Genomic DNA, 6,943 nt, shown 5'->3' with positions numbered 1-6,943 from the left:
AGAATTTAATGCGATCTGACGCGTATAGCGCAGTTAAAATATAACGATTTGTACGCATTAAATTTCTAATATAATTGTTTAAGGGTTACAATTATATTTTATGAGCACGGCTGACTGATCAGCGTTCGGGCATACCGAACCATAGGTTGTGATAACCTTAGCGTCCTCATGAGTTAGAGAATTTATCCCTGTGCCATCGAAGCAAATTACGATATGGACAGAAGATGCGATGTTGCATAAGAATTATTTGATTAGTTCGATTAGGAGCAAAGACCTGAATTTTGAGGTATACCGATAAATGTTTTGGTATTATGAATGCATATATATAAAAGTCTGCCCTTTTCATAAAAGTTTACACACATTTTTAGACCAACGCGCGTATTTAAGAGCGAGCAGGGTCATATGTAGATAGAAAAATACCTAAACTATTATGGTATAAAGATTTGTGATGTTAAGATACGAACGCGATACGTCTGTTTAAAGTTCAATACCCTAGGTAAATAAAGTAGCGCATACCTGTCACAAATTTACTTGAAGCACGTTCGTAAAATATCGAGCTGTTATGTAATGTTTAAGGGAGTGTATCGATAGTAAGCGATGTAATAAAGGTTGTATTTACTAAGACTTCATAGTAAGTTGTCATGATGGTATTTAAGAGGAACTTTAGGAATATTTATAAGTGTTTGCCGTGATTTTGAACAACTGATACTTGTATCACCACAACGCAGATAAAAATATCGAGATTTGGAGACAACGAAAAAGAAGAAGACATCGCGAAACAACGCCTTTCACAACGAATTGAAGAAACAATCAACGTGGTTAGCAAGGGACATCACGGCGTTTACTCTCAAAGTGAATACCTGGTTCTATCGCTAAAAGAAGACAACCGCAAGAAGTTTTCGAAGGACAACAAGTGACGCAACACAGGACAAAATACTTGTGACGTTAAAAACTATAGAGTTAGATGCAGCCGTTCAACTGTTTGACATGCGTAGATAACGTATTCGGAATGGTACTTCCGAGACTTAAGACATCAAAGGGAATACTGCTATAGTTAATACCTTGTGAGCATTATGGCCAATAGAAGATCTTAATGTCCCAAGAAAAGAAGAAGACGCTGGAACCAACAACGAAAATACAACAACAACGGAAACGAAAATAGATGACGCAATATGAACAGCAGAAATAAGATCAGGAACACCAAACGCACGCGTATCGCCAAGGACGACCTGACGATCGGCTTATATTAATCATCACAGCAACAGGGATAGACCCGATTCGCCTACACGACTTGAAGACGGATCGATCTTAACCTCTGCGACGGCAGTAACCAGTCCGACTTCAAGCGAATTCATTCGCCGCGAGCCGCAGCTTCAATACTACATGGACGACAACATATGTACTGAAGACCAACGATCAACAGATGATGTGCTCCAATACATCCCGATTGACATTGACATTGTATAACAATAACTAATATATCTATTTCAGCCGAGACGCTTGTAAAGAAAAATATTATTGTTATCCGCATATTTCCCATCATAGATGTGTTTATATGCATTATGTTTTCAAGTACTTCGTAATTCGATAATTAAATTTCAAAGATTTTTTTGCATCATAAAATACAAAAAAAATCAAAATAAGAGGGAGGGTTGTGTAACATAACGGTATATAAATTTAAGTACAGATAGATTTAATAATAGGGAAATATTTTAATAATATGTTTGAGTATTTAACGTTGCTGTATGTTGCGGGTATTTAGGTATTAACATAACAGATGTCAGTCCGGAAGGGACATGTAATGAAATTTGAAAAATTGATTATGGAAGTATGGTTTCATTTCACCAATGTAGTTCAATTATCGGGAACATTCGGCTCGTACATAACAAGCCCCAATTCAGATAAAGTATATAATGAAATTTAAATAATTGAAATATCCAATTTTCCAATGTACATAACAAATGTAAGTTCGGATTGAGTGTGTATCTTATGGGTATCGGGGTTTACGTAATCGATTATAGTAGTGTTAGGTTTCACACTACTAATGTGGTTTGTCCATAGAGAGCATCTGTTTGTATGATCAAGTATGCATATGAAATGAGGTCTCCTTTTCCCAAAGTGATAATTGTATATTGCACTCTTCTGCTGTGACATATGGTAGGTGTATAAGCGATCCATCCAATCAACAAGGGTTATTCGAAGGGGTGGGTTTAGAAAATCGGGGTAAGAGAACAGTTAACCAACCAAGAATGAAAAAGGAAATATCTAAATTTTATGTTCATGTACCTTGAATAAAATGCTGTGCTTTGTGGTAAGAAGGATTCTAGAGTCCTAGTTTGACAATCGAGTAGAGCAGTCACGCTGTCTCGACGTGGCGGCCAATTGGCCGCCGCGCTGTAAAATTGTACTTCATGAACATTAGAAGCGTTGTGTTAGAAATTTTTTAACAGAAATAAATCTCGATGAAAACAGAAATGAACTTTGTTTGTTACTGTGTGTTCTCCACGAACGATACGTAATTACGCGACATGTTCAACAACGAAAGGTTTAAATGGGTAAAGTTATGTAAGCAAATGTTCATACAATTCATATACTTAAAAAAACATTTCAAACAAAGTGATAATCAAATTCATCAAAATTAAAGTTCAAATTCATTTCGATGTCAAAATATGCAAATTTCATAACAAAAACACTAAACCTCAAATCTGTTTTCTTTTTTAAAGGCATACAACATTAAGTGCATTTAATGCATATTTCTACACAAATCATGCGCCTTTCTAAGATGTTGTTTGAGCATTTACATTTGTACCATTTGCGCAAATATTTTAAAGCAGTCCATTGATAGATATAAAGGACAGGGTTAAGTCATATAACGCCGAGTTTCATTATTCATTTTAGTTTAAAATTGTAACGTAACGAATATTTTGTGCATTATTGAATAAATAAAATAATCGAAATTTTATTAACGCAATTACCTAAATTTCATACAATCTCCAAAAGACAGTCACGCTTAGACCATAATTGTATTGCCCCGGGTATAACACGTCAAACATCGGTCAATTCCGTATGTATGCGTTATGTGTCCGTTGCATACGTCATATTTATGTTGCAATTGTCAGACACGTGACTTTGCACACGGCCCATCAGAATTTGCACACGTTATAATAGACTGTTTAATTGTTTATATATTTACGTTAGTAACTGGATAGTAGTACACACACAGCCGGATAGAAAGCACACATTTTGTTGTTTTCGCGGGACGGCGCCGGCCGTTATGCCGCCGCACGTACATGTATCTTGTCGTTCAGAATATTGTACGGACACTGGAAAACGTTGTGTTGGAACGAAATAAGCAAAAATAAAACGCAAAGAAAACTGAAATGTACTTTGAGTACGTTTATTATGTTCCAAAAACTATGTCACAAAATGTAGTCACATAATCCTGAACATAAATGTCATAAAATAATAATTGTAATAAATTTCGTGAAGTGATTTAACTACCTTGAACTTTATAGAGTCTTCATTAAGGCCAAACATGTAAGCGCACCGAATGTAAAATTATCAATTAGCTTTACAATTAAAATTATATTGCATTTATAAATGACACATTCTATCATGTAGAATGTCTAAGATAATTGTTAAGAATGAGCAACTATGCCAATTGTGTTAATGAGTTTTACTAAAATAACATTTAAAAATACAATGAATCTGATTACACAGGAATCGACTTAATATGAAATAAAAAGCATTACATTCAATAACTCATTGTATATGTTGTTGAAGACTTAATCTTAAACAGTGCTGTAGATAGATACTTTAGTGCTATTTAAATGGCGACACTTTTCATCGCAAACCTAAATTCAGACTATTTCCAAATCAAAGCAATACTATTGAATACCGAACAATGTTTGCTTTTTAAATAGATCATAAAACATTATTATATCTACCATTTAACAAACAGTATTGTATTCAATTCGCATGATAAATTTCCAAGATTAAGTGTTAATATGTGCGTTTTGAAAGTTTTAAGATGACATCAAACTTCAAATTACTTCAACCTCCATAACAATAACAGTTGGAAAGAAACAAAACTATACAACATACTTCGCCTTAAAATCGAATATGGGCTAGACCATAAGGACATATCAATAAACATCTCGTATTGGACACATATATAATTTTACAAATGTTTCACAAATACAAAGTCTATGCCATAAAATGGCGCTTTATAAGTGTTAAGTGTTTTAAATAAAATCTTAACAAACTTATTAGTTATTTGAACACGCATATGAACCTTCTAAGATGCGATGTAATATTTCAAATATTTGTTACGAATTGATTAAAATTAAAATACCAAACAACTTTATCTGTTTTTTTTTTAAATAATCATTTCCTTAACAAGTGTACACTACCAATACAAAGAAGTGAAACTCCAGCTGCTGGAGCAGTATTGAATTTTCACCTGCTTGCATAAGACCAGATCGTAAGAGACTACGGTTAAAACAATTTGTGCAGTGTAACCTTTTCTTTTGCTTTGCTCTAACTTCCGCTATAGACAGTTTGTTATCAAGTTTATGTTTTGAGCATTTCTCAACAAAATACACGCATATTAATGTCGATTGTAACAGGTATTGTGTTTGTAACAATGAATGAGTTGATGAACTCGATTTTATAGACATCAAGAGACATATTTTTTTACACGAAAAACGGTGGTCAATAGGAATAACTCTGAGCTGTACGTATGTACTCAAAAAAGCTCAGAGCATTCAAGAATAGCTAAAACCACCCCTATCACCCCCAGGACGCCTGAAAAACATCCTGTGGAAAGCACTGTAGTTTGCATATTTCCACTTACACTGCAACAAGTAGAAACGACACCTGTACATGATGAATGATTTTTAAGCAGTTTAAAAAAATGTTCACTAACAACAATGTGCGAAATTTTATTTAGTCAAAGTTTTACGCAAACAAACCAACAAACAAACAAACCAACCAACAGACAGGGCAAAAACAATATGTCCCCCAGTATAGACTGGGGGACATAAAAATGTTTTTACTTAATTTCCATATTAGGCTTTCTATGTTGAACCTTAGTAAATATAATATTGAAAACACTTGTTTTTCTAAATTTTTAAAGTATTTGTCAGCAAATAAAAAAAAACAACAATGTTCTTATTTAAGTTAAAAAGACGCGATTTTTTCCCACGGCCCATTCCAAAAATGTTGAAGAACAAAAACTGACGCAATATAAGCTGAATAGTTCTGTGAGAATTACACATCGATTAAAGAAATACGAGAAACCGTGTTCTACCCAGAACGTGTTTACAAACTGGTACAGATTTCCTCAATGGCCGCAGCATGATATGCTGTTGAGTGTTCGTTATTTGTAAACCTTTAAATTTGCCAAAAAATACGCTTTGTTTTGTTATCTTCGAATGTTTTGTGTGTGTTGTTGTTGTTTTTGTTGTTGTTGTTGTAATAGGTTACAACGCACCATTTTTAAGCTTATTCAAAACATTTTACGTCGATTGGCATGTCAAACTCCTCGAAATGTTTACCTTACATGTCTGGTTTAAGGTAGCTGTACACTGCTTTCACATGCAATTCAACTTTTTTGAATGATATCCACATCCATGCAATTGATTTTTTTGTATGAATACATGGTTAACAGTAAGTACATTTTTTTAAATAAACGCAGACTATGCCTTAAGTAGAAACGTAGTCAGTAATGATTTATGGACCCATTAAAATAATCCTAAGTCCAAAATTATATCAACGTTAATGGCACACTTAGGTGAGGTGATGTGGGTGTTTTGTTAGCGTTCAACGACATCCAGTGCAAATATCAAAGCTTTGTAGGAAGCATTATTGATGTCAGAAGAACTTGTCATTTTGGGTTAAACAAGGACGTGTACCTTCTGAATGAGTCCAAAAGTACGTACTTGTTCAAAATAAGGTAAATATGCGGGTGTGTTTAATGTATTCATATTTATTATCCAGGCAAATATCAAAGCTTTCGTCGCCGTGGTTTACGTTGGTGTGGTGTCCGCCTAGCGATCGGGAGGTCGTGGGTTCGATCCCCACCGTAGGAAAGTTCTTTCGATCTTCCGCAAAGACACACAGTACTGGTTCTTAGTCCCAGAAAACGGACTCGAGAGCGTTTCAATAAGCCTTAGGCTTCCGATGCAATTGAGCTAAAATAAACATGTTTAAACTAAAGCTTTGTAACAAGCTGTACAAATGTTGGGAAAAACGTGTCGTTATAGGTTAGTACAGAATTTGGCCCATTGAATAAGTCCAAAAAAAGGTCAATATCAAGGTTAAATGACGTCAGGTGATGTGGGTGTGTTAAGAGTGGACACATATAGCATGCATTCAAATATCGACGGTTTGTAGTAAGCTGTTTTTTATGTTGAACGAAAGCGTTATTTTGGTTTAACCAAGAATTTGGACCATCATTCATAGTCGAAGTAAAAAAGTAGGTCAATACTGAGGTAAGGCGATGGCGGTGTGTTGAGAGTGTACATAGGTAAAATACATGCACGTATGAAATCCATTCGGGAAACCATTATGTATGTTATATGAATGTTTCGTTTTGGGTTAACCTTTAACGGACGATAAAATGAACGAACGAACGAGGATTACGAGTAAAAACTAAGAATCAAATAAAATAACAATACTACTTATTTAATTTACATGTATGTGTACTGGAGGCAGGGACATGATAGAGCAATAGATAGGAGGAACCAGTGTTATCTCTACGCGGTTGCCATCATATATGTACTTAATTGCAGATTTGTTTGGGTTCTTTTTGCTGGCATACCAATTTTTTTCTCTCAAATTAAATATTATATACGTTAAAGAACAGTGTGTTTTTCGAAGTGTATGAGGTTAATTACGCCCTATTTAGTGAGGGCCAGAGTAGCACTCTCCTGCCTAATTA

Source organism: Dreissena polymorpha, chromosome 10, assembly GCF_020536995.1.
Source record: "Dreissena polymorpha isolate Duluth1 chromosome 10, UMN_Dpol_1.0, whole genome shotgun sequence".
In the NCBI taxonomy this organism is placed as follows: Eukaryota; Metazoa; Mollusca; class Bivalvia; order Myida; family Dreissenidae; genus Dreissena; species Dreissena polymorpha.
The sequence above is the reverse complement of the archived record's forward strand: the minus strand, read 5'-3'. Positions refer to the sequence as shown.